The sequence below is a fragment of the Budorcas taxicolor genome, chromosome 11 (assembly GCF_023091745.1).
Source record: "Budorcas taxicolor isolate Tak-1 chromosome 11, Takin1.1, whole genome shotgun sequence".
Taxonomy (NCBI): Eukaryota; Metazoa; Chordata; class Mammalia; order Artiodactyla; family Bovidae; genus Budorcas; species Budorcas taxicolor.
Window position 1 is genome coordinate 161,004,278 of NC_068920.1, and position 18,119 is coordinate 161,022,396.

An 18,119-nucleotide genomic window follows, 5' to 3' on the forward strand; every position below is an offset into this window, starting at 1 on the left:
GACACAGAGACCTGTGCGCCATGGAAAGGAGTCAGCAATAAAAAGGAATGAACTTGATACGCACAACAGCTGGATGGACCTCCGGAGAACTCCACTGAATTTTAAAGGGCCAGTCTCCCAGAGCTCTATATTGTATGATTCCCTGTATATGAAGTTTGTGGAATACAGTTCTTGTAAGGGTGAAGAACAGATGAGTGGTTGCCAGCAGTTAAAGAGGGGGCGGGAGGGAAGTGGGAGTAACTGAAAGGAAAGCAGGTTGGGCCGTTGCGGGATGAGAACGCCGTGCATCTTGTCTGCGTGGACGTCAGCATCGCGGTCCGCATGCTGCACTAGAGTTGACCTGCTGTGCAAGACATTAGCCATTTGGTAAGGGATACTTGGGCTCTTTGTGTGTCATTTCTTATAATTACAGGTGAATCTAGTTATTTCTAAATAAAATATTAAAAAGAAACCAACGTATTTAGACAATGAAAAGTAGGTTCCCCCCTTCCTCAGGAGCAGCCACTGATCAATTTTTGCGCCTCTGTGTTTCACTGACTGGATGTGCCATATTGTATTGCAGTGGTCCCCAACCTTTTTGGCACCAGGAACCAATTTCATGGAAGACAATTTTTCCATGGACTTCCCGGGGGATGGTTTCAGGATGATTCAAGCGCTTTATGTTTATTGTGTCCTTTATTTCTAAAGGGTTTCCCTGGTGGCTTAGATGGTGAAGAATCTGCCTGGAATGCAGGCGACCCGGGTTTGATCCCTGGGTCAGGAAGATCCCCTGGAGAAGGAAATGGCTACCCACTCTGGTATTCTTGCCTGGAGAATTCCATGGACAGAGGAGCCTGGCGGGCTATAGTCCATGGGTCAGCAGAGTCAGACATGACTGAGCGACTATCACTTTCACGTCACTCATTTACAACCTAATGCTGCCACTGATTGGACAGGAGATACCAGTCCGTGGCCCAGAGGTTGGGGACCCCTGCTTTATTGGGCCAATTCCATGCTGTTAGAGCTTACATTGTTTCTAAATTTACCATTACAAGCCATGTTATTATGAGCATTCTTGTGTATATGTCTTTGCTAGAAGTGACATTTCTGGGTCAGGAAATACCCATATGTGAAATGTTGATACACGTTGCCATATTGTCCTCTAGAAAGATTGTATCAATTTACACTTTCCCTTGATGGGTTCATCCTCTGACTGCACAATCCCTCTCTCTCCTCATTAAGCCACACTTTAAGAAAGGGCATAGCCAATAAAAATTCCAGATAAACTTTATTTCTACATTACATACAATCCAGGATGTCAGAATGAAAAACAAAGGCACATCTTCCTTATTTACAAATTCCTACACGGCAAATGCATCAACTCATCACTTGGGCTGTTCTTTTTTCTTTTTTTTTTTATGAAAAGACAATGCTCTAGATTTTAGAAAGATAAACCATTCCTAGCTTTGATATGACATTTCCTTTGGTCTTCACCTGAGAAGTCTTTTTGAAATCCTGCCTACCCTCACTTTCGCTGCTCTGAAAAGCAAACCATGAAGCCTCTCGTTTGCTAGAGGGGGAACAATTAGTTGTCCAGGCCCAGAAAGTGTGAATAAGACAACCCAAAGGTCAGTGCTAAAAGGAACATCCTTTTGGCTTGACAAAGTCGGTCCTGGGCCAGAGAGAGTTCACCGGCGGCTCCCTGTGCTGTTCCTCATCGACTGGGAGGGCTTGGTCAAGTTACTTATCAATAAATGTGTCCTTGAGAGTGAAATAGGTGCAATAATAGTGATCAGGCTTGTAAGGCAGGGAGTGATGCCTTCACAGGAAGGATGGAGAAAGGAAGTCTCCAAGTAAGAGAGATGATTCATAGAACATCAGCTGATCAAGGGAGAGGGCAGGGCCGGAAGACAGTGCTCCTGACTCCCACCCAGCTGTCGGGACTTCCCTGCTGGTGTAGTGGTTAAAGAATCCACCTTGCGATGCAAGGGATGTGGGTTCGATCCCTGGTGGGGGAGCTAAGGTTCCACGTGCCGAGAGCAACTAAGCCTGAGCGCTGTGACCACTGAAACGCACGCATCCCCAAGCCCGTGAGCCGCAACTAGAACCCGTGTGCCGCAACGAGTGATCCTGCATGACACAATCAAGACCTGACACAGGAAAAAAAAAAAAGCCAACTGTCCCTAAAGCAACGCTGATCCCACTTGTAAAGTTAAGGGAGGGAAAGTAAGTTGCTGAGTAAGCGCTCAAGAAACCACACAGCATGGTGATCCACAGGCGTGCCATGCTTTCACCTTTGTATCCATAAGCAGCCTGCTGTGTTGTAGACAGAAGGCTCAAACCCCCGCATTCTTTTCCCAACCCATGGGACTTTGGTGCTGGCAGTGTCTGACCCCGCTACCAAATGTGCCTTCGTGCAAAATCTGCAAACCAGAATCTGCACTCACAGCTTTTTTTCTTTAATTAAAATAGCTTTTATTGCCTTTTTTTTTCATATTGAAAAAACTATAACACTTTTATTATAGAAGAAAATGATGAAAATTACAGAGAAGCAAAAAGAAAGGGGCAAAAAGCCACCATCCTATTCTGCAGCTTTGAACTAGGAAATCAATTAAGTATATTTCAGGAAAGGAAGCCATCTAGGAGGATCCTTTGGGGTTTTCAAAACAGTGAATAATGGCCAGCCTCCCCAGGATCCTGTCTGTGCTTCACACAAGTGGTCCCTGCGGGGCCCTACAGCCGTCCCCAGGCCCCTCTGGCCTCAGAGTCCCACCCACCACTGCCCTGCACTGCCCACCACTCCTCCCCTCCCTCCATGTCTCTTGGCTTTCATTAATGAAGCAGGATAATCTTAAGTGTACACCTTGATGACTTTTTACAAGTGTGTGCACCAGTATAGCCATCATCCAGAACAAAATCTAGAGTACACACAGCCCCCCCTCGCACAGGCTCCCCCAACTTCTTGGAGACAACTCCTATTCTGACCCCCACCATCACAGATTCACTTAGCCTGGTTTTGAATTTCATGTAAATGGGAAGTCTGGGTCTTTCCATTGCTCAACATTATGCCTATGAGATTCACTTATGCTATACATGTAGCCCCTTTTCATTGCTGCCTAATATTCCATCACAGGAACGGTATAAGACTGCCACAACGTCACTCATCCATTTTACTGCTGATGGACATCTGAGTTGTTTCCAGGGTTGAGCTATTACAGCTAAAGCAGCTGTGGACATGGTGCTTGTCTGTCTGTGGACAGAGGGTGTGTGTTTCCTGAGTCCAGGTGCTGACACAGGAATGGACATGCTGGGTGTGTGCATGTGTTCCGAGCTTCGGCAGGCACTGTCAAACACTGCCGCCAGGCGGTGCCTCAGTTGACACTCCTGCCTGTCTGTCCGCTTTCAGAATGTGCCGTGGTGACGCAGGTGATCATGAAGCTTACACTGTAGAGTTCCACTGCCACTCTAAACTCCATTTAAGGGACAGAGACACCGTATGCCTTGCAATTCTATTTTCCTTCTTCCCTATTTATGCCACCTCCACAGGGTCCATACACACACGCGCACGCACACACACACCCCTGAGCCAGGCACCTGAGCAAGGATTCCCCGGTGCCCGTGATCCAGCCTGATTTCTAGCCACGCCCTCTCTCCAGCGCCTGCGAGGTCTTGCAGGCTTCTCCCACTTATGTCCTGGATGGGGGGGGGGGGGTGGTGGTCACTGTGTGCTCCCGCCCCCATAGCACCGGGCAACGGAACGTCTCTGCAGCTCTAGGATGTGAAGGGCAAGGGCGAGCGACCCTCTGGACAAGCAGGGCTTTGGTCGGGATCCCGCATGGAGCCACTGGAGGGCGACACAGCCCCGCAGAAGCACCACACGCCCGGCTCCACTCTGAACGGGGAGAGGGGCTGGGCGGGCAGGGACTGACCTGCCTTCTCATACTCCTCAGGGACCCATCTGTCTCCCTCCTTCGCACCGTGAGGTGGAGCGCTGGGGCCCTCGGATGGGCGGTGGCGGGTGGGCGGGGATCCAGGGCCCACTTGCCTCTTGTTCCTCCCCAGTTTTGGTTTTTGGGAGAATCACTGAATCCCTCTGTGCCTTCGTTTCCACACCTGTAAAATGACAACAATAGTACCACGGGTGTGTTGTGAGGCTTCGTGCAGGTAATAATTGTTAGTGACAATCGTAATAACAGTTGTCGCGGGCGTACTCTCTGCTGGAGTCTGTGTGGCTCTCGGGGCTGGTGCTTTAAAGCATTCTCTCCTAGAATCCTCACCTCTGCGCTCTGAGGCCCGGGGAGGGGAGGGAGGGGAGGGAGGGGAGGGAGGAGGAGCCGCGTCTGCGCCCTCCGCACCCCCACCCCGGCAGGTGCCCTGCTCCCGGCTGGACTGCACACTTGGCTCCTTCCTTTCTGCCACAACCCACCCCGATCGGTGCTGCAATTATTCCTGCTGCGTGCAAGACTGAGGGGCCAGCTGACCCGGCCGAGTCGCAGGAGCCAGGTTGCAGGACTCCACGACGCAGTGAGAGTCGCAGGTCGACACTGGGCGGTGTCTGCGAGCCCTGGGGCATCGTGTGCGCATGTGGCTGTCAGCTCCCCCGGTGACATCTGTACTGCTGTTATCTGAGGATACAAACCCACAGGTGGCTCCCCGGGGCTCACTGTACCCACCCCCCCCCAACCTTGCCTCTCTCCCCATAGTGTGAGGAGGCAGAGGGAAATCTGTGCCCCTGGTAGGCGCCCCAAAAGTCCTGAGGATCTAGGGACAGTGGGGTGGGGAGTCCTGTGGTGTCAAACCCTCCTCCCTACTTCCTGCCAGAGCCGCTCTTACAATCTTTGTGTATTTTATTCTGGAAAAAGAGTTCTGATGCTAAATTTAACCGCCCCCCCCCCCAAATGTTCAAAACCACTAGACTAGGTTATTCTGGAGGTCCCTCAGAGTTCTAAATATTTTATGAAAACCTTTCTTGAACCTATTTCTATTTTTAGCTGAAAGTTCAATTTACCTTTGCCCTACTGAGTGCAGGCTTCTTTGTCTTTTTATTATTTTTTTTTAATCTTAAAATTTGCCATCTTGCGTTGCAGGCATTCCCTACCCCCATATCTAGTCCTGGCGGCCCCAGCCCTATGCCTCCTGTTTTCTCATTCTGAGTTGGCAGCCTAACCTTACTCTCTAGGGTTCGTCACAAAACCACCATTTAACATTATCGATCTGGCCCTTTCCTAGCCCGAACTTGCAGCATTTCTCACAGAACAGCAACCAGAAGCCCACACAGCGTTCCAGGCATGGGGCACCAAGGTCCAGTGGAAGAGAATGAGGCCGGAAAGAGGAAAAAGAGGCTCACATATACGTGCGCATTTGTTTCATCAACATTTTCTGATCGATGCTTCCTACCTTCGCTTTTGAATGCAGAGGTGAATCCATTCTACTTGAATAAATTCCACAATTGAGTAGATTTCATATCCCACCAGGGAATCAAGTCATGTGGCAAGAACGCCCACTTGCCCTGTAAATAAACTCTATTCCAGTCTCATCCGCAGCCCAGCTCTGAACGAGCACCTCACTCTTTCAGCGGGGACTCCTTCAGATGTCGCTGTCCTCTGAAGGACACAGTGTCCTTCACCTAGAGCCCCCACCCCCCCCACTCAGCCAGCATAAGAATGAGATGATCAATTGCATCAGCCAGTGATCAATCCAGAAGTGCCCATCGTCTGCCTCATGAGGACCTCGTAGTGTTAGAAGCACTGTGGGTGGAGAGGCAGAAGAAACCAGAGTCTCCACACGCAGAGCGGAACTGCGCTTGAAGCTGACATGGCTTTGGCCTTGGGCGCTGCTGGGAAACGCAGCATGGGTGCTAAGGGAGGGGGCGGCTTAGAACAGCATCCGCATCTTTGCCCTGACCCTCACAGCCTTGCCCGAACTCCTGTCCTCCCTGGGGGTCCCTTGCCTGTGCTCACTCGCCACTGTTGACATTGTCCAGTCACTCAGTCGCATCCATCCGACTCTTTGCGACCCCATGGACTACAGCACTCCACTCTTCCCTGTCCTTCACTGGCTCCCAGTTTGCTCAAACTCATGTCCATTGAGTCTGTGATGCCATCCAACCCTCTCATCCTCTGGCCATATGGACCCTTCTTTAGCGGCAGCACTGGGCCAACCTCTTCCCCATCCCCAACCCTGCACACATCCTTCTCTTCATGCGAGGACCCCATACCCTCTCTCCCCTCAGCCCTTGTTGGCTTGACCGTCACACAACAGACAGCCCCCTAAAGGAGATTAAGCTCCTCCATCACCATTCCTCCCCCCAAGACTGTCACCCTTCCTGGCACAAGACAGCAGATCTAAGAGGATGATTATATGTTATTCATGAATCTTGGCTTCCAGACTGGACTGTGAGCTCGGTGCCTACCTGCCCTGGCCTCCAGCCCATTCGGGTGCCCCCTGAATGTTTGTTGAATAAAGGAGCACATCAGCTGATGCTCACTGAGCAGCTGGACCACAGAGGCAGAGAATGTGTCACGGGGCATCCTCGTGGGCAGGAGCTGATGGGAAAGCATCCCAGGGGATATACCCTGGGTATACCCCAGGACTGGGCTCCTGGGGGTGGGGGGGTGGTGGTGGGCAGGCAGGAGATGAGATGAACCTGCCATCTAGGGCATGTGGACATGGGCAAGAGATGGAGCAAGGCAACCAGAGATGGCTCAGACAGGTGAGCTGGTGGGGATCCAGGGAGAGGGGTCAGCCCGGCTGCAGGGCTGGGGTCAGGGCATGTCTCTCCATGGCAACAAGCCTTTAAGTAATTAATGTAATTGCTACTTATTGAGGGCCTACTATGTGCCAGCATGGGTTCCTGGGTGCTGTGGGTATGTTGTTGTTCAGTCGCTCAGTGTGTCCTACTCTTTGTGACCCCATGAACCGCAGCACCCCAGGGTTCCCTGTCCATCACTGTCTCCCAGAGTTTGCTCAAACTCATGTCCATTAAGTTGGTGATGCCATCCAACCATCTTATCCTTTGTCGTCCCCTTCTCCTCCTGCCTTCAATCTTTCCCAGCATCAGGGTCTTTCCAATGAGTCAGCTCTTTGAATCAGATGGCCAAAGTATTGGAGCTTCAGCATCAGTCCTTCCAATGAATATTCAGGGTATAGCCATAAACAAAGTCCCTGATGTTATGGAGGGTCCACTCCAAGCAGAGAAAGAGATTAAAGCAAATACACGTCCATTCATCTGTTAATGGACATTTGGATTCCTTCCCGTTTTTGGCTATCACAAATTTAAAAGCAGTGGCAAAAAAATAAATAAATAAATAAATAAAATAAAATAAAATAAAAGCAGTGGCATATCAGAACTTCCCCAGAGGTCCAGTGGCTAAGACTCTGCACTCCCAGTGTGGGGGGCCCAGGTTCGATTCCTGCTCAGGGAACTAGATCCCACAACCGCAACTAAGACAAGAGCAGCCAAATAAATAAATCAGTTCAGTTCAGTTCAGTCGCTCAGTCACATCCGACTCTTTGCAGCCCCATGGACTGCAGCATGCCAGGCTTCCCTGTCCATCACCAACTCCTGGAGCCTAAATAAAATAAATAAATAAATAAATAAATATAAACTCACTGGACCAGTGCTCAGCCAATAAAGAGAAGAAACTACCAATACAGAAAACCACATGACACTGCTGAATGAAAGAAGCTAGATTTCAAAACAAGAGTATGTGTTAGAGGATGTCATTATATACAAACTCTAGAAAATGCAAACTAATCAACAGTGGCAGAAAGCAGGTCAGTGGTTGTTGGGGGCGGGTTGCAGGGGCCTGGGAGGGAGCACACAGGGGCACAAGAGCACTTTTGGGGGGTAAGGGGGACATCATAGGAGCTTGCTGGGCTGCTATAGTAAAGCACCATGGACCGGGTGGCTAAAACAACAGCAGTCTATTTTCTGCCTTTGGGGAAGAATCTGACATCAAGGCGTCGGCAGGGCCGGCTCCTTCTGAGGCCTCGCTCCGCGGCCCGCAGGCGGCCCTCCTCTCCCTGTGTCTTCATGTGCTCTTTCCTCTGCGCATGTCTGTGTCCTGATCTCGTCTTCTTAGAAGGACACCAGTCAAGGACTTCCCCTGCGGTCCGGGGTTAAGACTCCAAGCTTCCACTACAGGGTCGTGGGTTTGATCCCTGGCCAGGGAACTAAGATCCCGCATGCTGTGTGGTGCTGCCAAAACATTTGAAAAAAATAAATTTAAAAAAAAGGGGGAGGGGGAAGGGGTAAGCCGCAGGGCATCCTGGCAGGGGTGTAGATTTCCCCAAATGCCAGGAGACTTCGGTAATTAGTCAGATGGAGCAAGTGTTCTCACTGTCATTCCAATTTTGGCTAGAAAACAAGAATAAGAACTGAAGTTTTAAAAAAATAGACTTTTTTTTTAGAGCTATTTTAGGTTCACAGTAAAACTGAGCAGAAAGTACAGAGATTTCCTGTATAACTCCTCCCCACCATCAAATTCTCTGCCATCAACACCCCCACCATCAACACCCCTACTAGACTGTATCTTGCTACGGTCAGTGAACCTACACTGACATGTCATTATCACCCAGAGTCCACACATGGTTCACGTGAGGGTTCACTCTTGGTGTGTACATTCTGTGGTTTGGACACATGTGTGACAACATCCATGTCTTACAAAGTCATAGAGTATTTTCACTGCCCTAAAAATCCTTTGTCTTCCTGTTCGTTCCTTCCACTGCACAACCCCTGGCAAACACTGATCTTTTTACTGTCTGTATAGTTTTGCCTTTTCCAGAATATCATATAGTTGGAGTCATGTACTATGCAGCCTTTTCAGATTGTTTTCTTTCACTTAGTGATATGCATCTCATTTTCCTGGCTGGACAGGTCAGCGTAATATTCCACTGTGTGGATGTACCACAGTTTATTCATCCATTCATCTACTGAATGACATCTTGGTGACTAAGGATTTTTGCAAACATCAGGTTTCATGAATAAATTCAAATGTACACGTAGGAGAACGCAAAATGAAGAAATACAGAATTTATTGGAGGTAATGATGATTTTCTTAAGGTAACTTTTATTTTTAAAATTTATTTACTTTGGCTTCACTGGGTCTTCACTGTGGCTCTCGAGCTTTCTCTCTGGTTGCACCACATGGGGTTAGTTGCCCCACAGCATGTGGGATCTCAGTTTCCTGACCAGGGATTGAACTGGGGTCCCCAGCATTGGAAAGTGGAGTCTTAACCACTGGACCACCAGGGAGGTCCCAGGTAATGATGATTTTAAAGCAGAAGCCACCACTGGTTGCAGCAGGCTTGGCAAAGGGCTTCATCTTACTAACCTTGATTTGGTCGTTTATTCCACATGCGTTTACTGAGCACTGACTGTCGAAGGGCTTCCCAGGTGCTCAGTGATAAAGAATCTCCTGCCAACGCAGGAGACGCAGGTTCGATCCCTGGGTTGGAAAGATCCCCTGGAGGAGGAGGAAACATTTCCTCCTCCAGTATCCTTGCCTGGGTAATTCCATGGACAGAGGAGCCTGGCGGGCTACAGTCCATGTGTTGAGAAGAGTTGACCACGCATAAGCACGCCTTCATACTGTTCCAGGTCACGTTATGGGGATACGCTTTGAGCAAAGTGGACATAAATGCTGACTACATGGAGCATCCACTCTGCCGCTTTGGAAGGTGGATTGAGACAGGCAGCCAGGCTGGGAGGGGATCCTGAGGCTGCTGGGGACTCCCTGGGGAGGAGGCTGTGACTCCTTAGTGATGACAGCTGTCAGGAGGGGGACCTGAGCTCTCTGTTTGCCACAGCTGTCCTGGCTCATGACTGTCATCGCAGTGTAAGCACTAATATCCCTTGTCCTGGCTGGGCTTTCTGGTCATGAGGTTGGGTTGCGGGGGAAGGGGCCAGGGAGGAGGCAGGTTGCCCATCCTCCTTAACCCGGGAGAATCACAGAAGATACGCAGAGCTGGAAGATCCCCAAATCTTCTCATTAGTTCACACCCCTGAGATCAGTCACTAAATTTAGATTTTCCTAGATTTAAATATTAATTTCGTTGATTGTATTCTTTAGATCAAAACTTGAAGACGCCCGTCTTGGTGGGTGGGTTGGGGGGAAGCCAATACATTATAAATTGAAAACATTTTGAAGACGATGTCAGGGGGAAGGAGTTATGAACTGGGGATTGGAGATTGGAGGGAAAAACGTCAGAGGGAGAAGATGTAAAACACGCTTTTGATTTATGGCGTCTTTTAAAAAATTCACATTTGTTGCTTTTAAAAAATTGATCACCTGCTCCACACGAGACTCTGCACTAGGTGATCCGACATCACATTCAATTCTCTCCAAGTCCTCTTTGGTGTGTGCTTTTCACCAAAGGGGAGCCTGACGGCTTCGGAGGAGGACGTGGGAGAGGGGATTGGAAGCCGGGTCTCGTCTTCCCTGAGTGCAAGGCGGCTCTTGAGCTTCGTGGGGGAATGACCCTGTTTCCTAGGAAGTATCTCATCTAAAGCTGGGTAAGAAGAGCAGGAGCAGAGTGTCCCACACACACAAGCCAGGAGGAGTGAGACCGCACAGAAGCTTCCAGAAGCGAAGAGCAGAGCAGTCTGGCTAGAGGGTGGACTAGAGGAGCAAGAGAAGAGCCAGAGGCTTTATTGTCATGGGAATGACTGGTACCTGGGCCCTCACGTCTTCATTTCGTTCCTTCCTCCTGCAGCCTGGGAGGAAGCACTGGGATTATCCCCATTTTACAGAAACGGTAAACAACAGACCCTGATGCTGGGAAAGAGTCAAGACAGGAGGAGGAGGGGGCGACCGAGAAGGAGACGGCTGGATGGCATCACCCGCTCAATGGACATGAGTTTGAGCAAACTCCGGGAGATGGTGAAGGACAGGAAGGCCTGGCGTGCTTCAGTCCATGGGGTCGCCAAGAGTCGGACACGACTGAGCGCCTGAACATCAGAAGTGGTATCTGAGACTCAGGGGTGGAGTAGCTTGCCCAGGGACCTAGCCTAGGCCTGCCTGGCTCCAGAGCAGACTTAATCCAGAGGCTGCACACCCAGCCTTCAGATCCCTGGCCCGGACTTGTTACCCACTCCAGCTTGGCCTGCGTTGAACTTCTGTGGGCCTGGGAGCCCCGCCCAGACTCTCGACGACGGCCCAGTCCCTCTGCAGGGTCCAGCCCTCCTCCTCCGTGAGCAGAGCCAGAGCTGTACACAGGCAACCTGGACGCTGGGCACTGCCGGGCCGCCGCTGCGCTGGAAGAAAAACTCCCATCGATTGGGGTGTCCCCAGGGTCTCCCCTTTCTTCCCTGCCTTTCTCCATGTCCAGGAGCCCCTCTGGTGGGGGCTGGCAGGATGTGAAGGTGACCCCGGGCTGCCTCCAGGAGGCTGCGCCTGAACAAAAGCCCAACTGACAAGCGGGGGAGCCAGCAGGGAGTGAGTCAATATTTCAAAGTCAGAGCACAGAAACGGGGTTTGGAAGGCAGGACGGCCACGGGGCCAGCATGAGCGCTGGTGGAAGGCCCTGCCCAAACCTTCTCTGGCGCCAGGACCCAGCCGTGGCCCCAGGCGCTGGCGGACAAGGCTGGTGTCCCTTTTGGCGGGTGAAGCTCGGAGGCTGGCGCCACCGCTGGGGATCCTGGCACAGGAAACCTGCTCCCCAGGATTCAGGGCACAAGAGAGCTCTTCAGCCTTGGCTGGCCTCTGCTTCTCTTGGCTGCAAAGAGGAGGAGAGTGGAAAGGTTGGATCAAATGTCCTTTATAGCTTTGAACTCTAATTCTTGGCCCATCCAGTCCGGCCAAGGAGAAAAAGCCCGCTTCTCCCCTGTCTACCTCTGACTCTACTCATCCCAGCACCAAGTGTTTACTGAGCACCAACAATGTGCCAGGCTCTATGATAAGAAGCACTGGCAGTCCAGTGGTGAACTAGGCATGAGTTCCGTTGAAAAAAAAATGGCCCCCAAAGATATAGTCACTTCTCAGTCTCCGGGATCTGTGAGTATTGCCTTACATGGCGAAAGAGCAAACGTTATTTTGGTGGGAGGGGAGGGTCTTTGTAGACGTGATTAAGGATAGGAAATAAGGAGACCATCCTGGACTCCCTGGTGGGCCCTAAATAGATCACGTGTCCCATTTTCTTCTGTTTTGTTTATATTCGTTTGTTTTATTTTTTTGGATTCCACATATAAGTGATGATATACAGTATTTGTCTTTCTGTGCCTGATTTATGTCACTAATCATAATACCCTCCAGGCCCGTTCATGTTGTTGCAAATGGCAATATTCCATCCTTTTTTATGGCTGAGTAGTGTTCTGTTTTCTTTATGCACTCATCTGTTGATGGACACTTATTTGCTTTCCTGTCTTTCCTATTGTAGATGCTGCTGCGAACATTGAGTTGCATGTATGTTTATGAGTTAGTGTTTTTATTTTCTTTGGATATTTGGTCAGGACTGTGGAACTGTTGGATCATATGATAGTTGTATTTTTAGTTTTTTTTTTTTTAGGAAACTCCATACTGTTTTCCATAGCGGCTACACCAATTTATATCCCCACCAACAGTCCAGTGTGAGGAGGTTGCCTTTCCTGCACATGCTCACCAACATTTGTTATTTGTGGTCTTTCTGATGATAACCATTTTGACAAGTGTGAGGTGATAGCTTAATGTGGTTTTGATTTGCATTTCTCTAACGATTCGTGATATTATGCCACCTTTTCATGTGCCTGTTGGTCATCTCTGGTATGCCTTTGGAAAAAATCTGTTCAGTTTCTCTGCCCCGTCTTTGATATTTAGTTGAATGAACTGTTTATATAGCTATTAACCCCTTGTCAGTCATAACATTTGCAAATACATTCTCCCATTCAGTAAGTTGGGTTTTTGTTTTATTTGGTTATATCAATGATTACCTTTGCTGTACAAAAGCTTTTAAGTTTAATTAGATCTCATTCATTTTTGCTTTCATTTCCTTTTAGAAGACAGATCCAAAAAAATATTGCTATGATTTATGTTAAAGAGTGTTTTGCCTACAGTTTCTTCAAGGAGTTTTATACTTCCATAGTTGTAAGTTTAAAGACCTTGCGTTCAGGTCTTTAATCCATTTTGAGTTTATTTTCGTATGTGGTGTGAAAAACTGTTTCAATTTCCCTCTTTTGCATTAGCTGTCTGGTTTTCCCACCACTCTTTACTGGAGATACTGTCTTCTCCCCGCGGTATATTCCTGCCTCCTTTGTTGTGGATTCATTGACTGTAAGTGCATGGATTTACTTCTGGTTTCTCTAATCTGTTTCATTGATTTATGTGTCTGTTTTTTTCGGCCTGTGCTATATGGTTTTATTTACTGCAGCTTTGTGGTATAGTCTGACGTTAGAGAGAATGATACCACAGTTCTGCTATTCTTTCTCAAATTGTTTGGCTTTGTTTTTATGCAAATTTTAGAATTGTCTGTTCTAGTTCTATGAAAAATGCCATTGGATTCAATTTTGATAAGGATTGCATTGAGTCTGTAGACTGTCTTGGATGGTATGGGCATGGAAACTGTACTAATTATTCCAATCCATGAGCATGGTATTGCTTCTCATCTGGTTTTGCCATCTTCCATATCTTTCATCAGTGTCTCATAGTTTTCTCAATACAGGTCTTTGATCTCCTTCGGTAGGTTTATTCTGAGGACTTTCATCCCTTTTGATGTGATAGTAAGTGGGATTGCTTTCTTAATTACTCCCTTTTTAAAGATGTATTTATTTGTTTTTGGCTGTGCTGGGTCTTCGTGGGTGCGTGGGCTTTTCTCTAGTTGAAAGCAAGCAGGGGCCCCTCTCAGGCTGTGGTGTGCGGGCTTCTCATTGCATGGGTTTGTCTTGATGGGGCTCCCGGGCTCTAGAGCACAGCCTCACTGGTTGCGGTGTTTGCGACTTAGTGGCTCTGCAGCGTGTAGGATCTTACCCGATCAGGGATGGAACCCGTGTCTCCTCCACTGGCAGGTGGATTCTTTACCACTGAGCCACCAGGGAAGCCTGAATTTCTCTTATTGATACTTTGCTGTGAGTGTACAGAAATGCAACAGCCATATATATTAATTCTGTATCCTTCAACTTTACCAAATTCATAGACAAGTTGTAGTAACGTTTTGGTGGCATCTTTGGATTTTCTATGTACTGTATCATATCTGCAAACAGTGACCATTTTACTTCTTCTTTTCCGATATGGATTAATTTTATTCATTTTTTGTCTGATTGCTGAGGCTAGGACTTCCAATACTGTGTTGAATAAAAGTGGCTAACGTGGGCATCCTTGTCTTGTTCCTGATCTTAGAGAAGATGCTTTCAGCTGTGCCAACATCCAATGTGCCCGAGGGTTCCTGCTCTTCCCATATGATGTCCTCCCAGTACTCTGGGCCTCACTGCCTCTTGCTGTGGCCCCATGAAAGTCCCCCTTTTACAGATGACTCCATCCCAAGACACAGAGAGGTCTAATAACCCATCCTGGGGTTTGGGGGCTCCAGCACAGCCACAGTAGCTGTGGGGAAGGGGGCTGCAAAGGAGGAGTCAGGCGGGGGCTGCAGTAAGTCAGGGCCTAGCTGAGCCAGCACTCTGGCATGGCTGAGGGAAGCTGGGGCCATCCGTGAGGCCTCGGGAGACTCCGCACAGGAGAAAGCTCGCTGCCCCGGGACCCAGACGGCTCTGCCACTGCGGCCACCCCCCAGCTCCTCCTGGGGACAGAGGGCAGACAGAATGGCCTCCAGGAGAAGACAAGTGGGCTGGCCAGGCCCTGGGGGGTGGTGGGGATGTTTCCAGCCCTCTCTGAACCTGGAGCCGTCTATTCGGGAGGCAGACCCCTCCCGGACAGCCAGCCTGGGCAGAGGGAGCCAGGCCTCTTGCCCATGCCGGTCACGCAGCCACCCTTCCCTCCCCTCGCCTTCACCTCCCCTGACGCTCTGTTGGAGCCAACACCTTTCAAAAGAGGATCAATGCAGGCAGAGGGATTTTTTCCAAAGTAACAATGAGGTTCTCTAATTAAACTTCTCATAAGCTCTTAAATCCAGGGAGCTTTTCTGGCTCATCTGAAAGTTGGGCTCTGACATTTAGAGAGGAATGACCTCTGACCGGGGAAAGGATGACCTCTGTTCTGGGGCTGGGGGGTGGCCTCCCAGCTGCCCCCTCCCTTCACTGTGGGTGGCCTTGCCAGCCTCTCCCACCCCAGCTAACCCGCTGCCCATTCCCAGGTGGCTCTGCCAGCTTCTGCCCACCAGTCCTTACTGGGCACTTACTGTTCACCGGGCAGTCAGGGGCAGGGGCTCCTGGCCTGCTGGAAGACCACAGTCGAGTTCCAGAGAGGAAGGACAGGGGCATGGCAGCTGGTACAGGTCACAGAATGTGAGCTTGAAAGGGACTGAGAGGGACGTCCCTGGGGGGCCAGGGGCTAAGATGCACACCCAAGGCAAGGACCCTGGTTTCCTTCCTGGTCGGGGAACTAGATCCCGCCTGCCACAGCTAGATCTTGCTTGCCGCAATGATGCTGAAGATCCCAAGGGTCCAAACTAAGACCCAGTGCCCCCTAAATAAATAAATATTAAAAGTAAAAAGGGACTGAGAGACACTTAGGACTGCTGCCCACCCCATGCCTCAAGGGGAGGCACTTCCCCACATCAGCCAGGGAGTTGGGAGCAGCCTGGTCTTGAAACCAGTAGATGGTTCAGGTCAATGGTTTTAATCGGCAATGTTTGCTTACTTGCGTGTGTGTGTTCAGTCGTTTCTGTCGTGCCCGACTCCTTGCAACCCTGTGAACTAGCCCGCCAGGCGCCTCTGTCCATAGGCGTCTCCAGGCAAGATACTGGAGTGGGTTACCATGCCCTCCTCCAGGGGATCTTTCTGACCTAGGAATCGAACCTGTGTCTCCTGCATCGCAGATGGATTCTTTACCAATGAGCCACTGAGGAAACCCACTGGGCACCCACTGCATGCTTGCAGGATCATCGAGAAAGCAAGAGAGTTGCAGGAAAACAGGCACTTCTGCTTTACTGACTACACCAAAGCCTTTGACTGTGTGGATCACAACAAACTGCGGAAAATTCTGAAAGAGATGGGAATACCAGACCACCTGATCCGCCTCCTGAGAAATCTGTATGCAGGTCAGGAAGCAACAGTTAGAACCAGACATGAAACAATGGACTGGTTCACAATTGGGAAGGGCCTATGTCAAGGCTGGATATTGTCACCCTGCTTATTTAACTTCTATGCAGAGTACATCATGCAAAATGCTGGGCTGGATGAAGCACAAGCTGGAATCAAGACTGCTGGGAGAAATATCAATAACCTCAGATATGCAGATGACACCACTCTTATGGAAGAAAGTGAAGAGGAACAAAAGAACCTTTTGATGAAAGTGAAAGAGGAGAGTGAAAAAGCTGGCTTAAAACTCAACATTCAAAAACCTAAGATCATCGCATCTGGTCCCATCAACTCATGGCAAATAGACGGGGAAACAATGAGTGAGAGAGATTTTATTTTCTTGGGCTCCAAAGTCACTGCAGATGGTGACTGCAGCCATGAAATTAAAAGATGCTTACTCCCTGGAAGAAAAGTTATGACCAACCTAGACAGCATATTAAAAAGCAGAGACATTACTTCGCCAACAAAGGTCTGTCTAGTCAAAGCTATGGTTTTTCCGGTAGTCATATATGGATGTGAGAGTTGGACTGTGAAGAAAGCTGAGTGCAGAAGAATTGATGCTTTTGAACTGTGGTGCTGGAGAAGACTCTTGAGAGTCCCTTGGACTGCAAGGAGATCCAAGCAGTCCATCCTACAGGATATCAGTCCTGAGAGTCCATTGGAAGGACTGATGCTGAAACTGAAGCTCCAATACTTTGGCTACCTGATGTGAAGAACTGACTCATTGGAAAAGACCCTGATGTGGGAAAGAATGAAGGCAGGAGGAGAAGGGGACGACGGAGGATGAGATGGTTGGATGGCATCACTGACTCAATGGACATGAGTTTGGGTGGACTCCAGGAGGTGGTGAGGGACAGGAGGCCTGATGTGCTGTGGTCCATGGGGTCGCAAAGAGTCGGACATGACTGAGCGACTGAACTGAAGTGAAACACTCTATTGCATGGCATCTCACGTAGCCCCGTTACAACCCTGCGAGGTGGTGGCCCCTTTTTGCAGATGAGAAGACGGAGGCTGTAAAAGGCTATGCCATTTCCTGGGTTGCTCATCAGCAGGAGAGAGAGCAGGACTTGAACCCAGGGCCATCAGGTTCCCAGGGGTGAGCTTTGAAGGCTGCCCCACGCGGCCCGCTCTCCTCCTGATGAGAGGGATGAGAACATGCGCCCGAGTGGGGAAGTGTTTAGAAATTCAGGGAAGGTGCCAGCCCCGGAGTCCTAGGTTGGCCCCAGCTCCCCCCCAGCCCCGGACAAGGACACGGTGTCCGCAGCTCCCTGTGGAGTGGCAGGCTGGCACATCCCTGCGGGGCACCCGCAGCCTTGGGCCATAGCCACGGGGTCGGTGCCAGCCCCACAGGGTCATCTGAGGACGTCGGGAGGCTGTGCTTCCTGCAGCAGCTGGCAGGCTGTTCACAATAGTGCCCCCGTGGGGTTTCTGCTCTGTGCCGGGAGAGCTTGCAGTCCAGTCCAGGGAGACAGCCCGAGCCCCGGAGGCCCCATTTACAATAAATGAAAGGGCACTACAAGGCGGGCCAGCAGGGGGCCTAGGCATTCTGCCCACTTTCCAGATGGGGACCCTGGGGCTTGGAGATGGGGTGGGACTGCCCAGGGCTGCGGTCCACCACCAGGCAGACTTGGGACCCGGGCCTCGGGCTGCAAGTGATATGGGGTCTTTGTGAGTTCCTGGGGCCGTGGGTGCCTGGAGAAGCTTGGGCCTGCTGTACCCTGGCCAGGGACCCTTGGACGCAGGTCCCCCTCCTGGCCCCCCCAGCACCAGCAGCAAAGCATAGAAGGCGATGCTTCAAGAGCCAGGCCTCTTCCCCTCGTAGAAGGGAGGGCAACCGTCAGGGTAGAGATGTGGAACCCCAAACTGCAGAGGCCCACAGGAGCCAGGAGTTAGCACCTCACAGCCCGGAACAAGAGTGAACCAGAGGAACTGCCTGGGCGGCCCAGTTGGCTAAGGCTCTACAGTCCATGCAGGG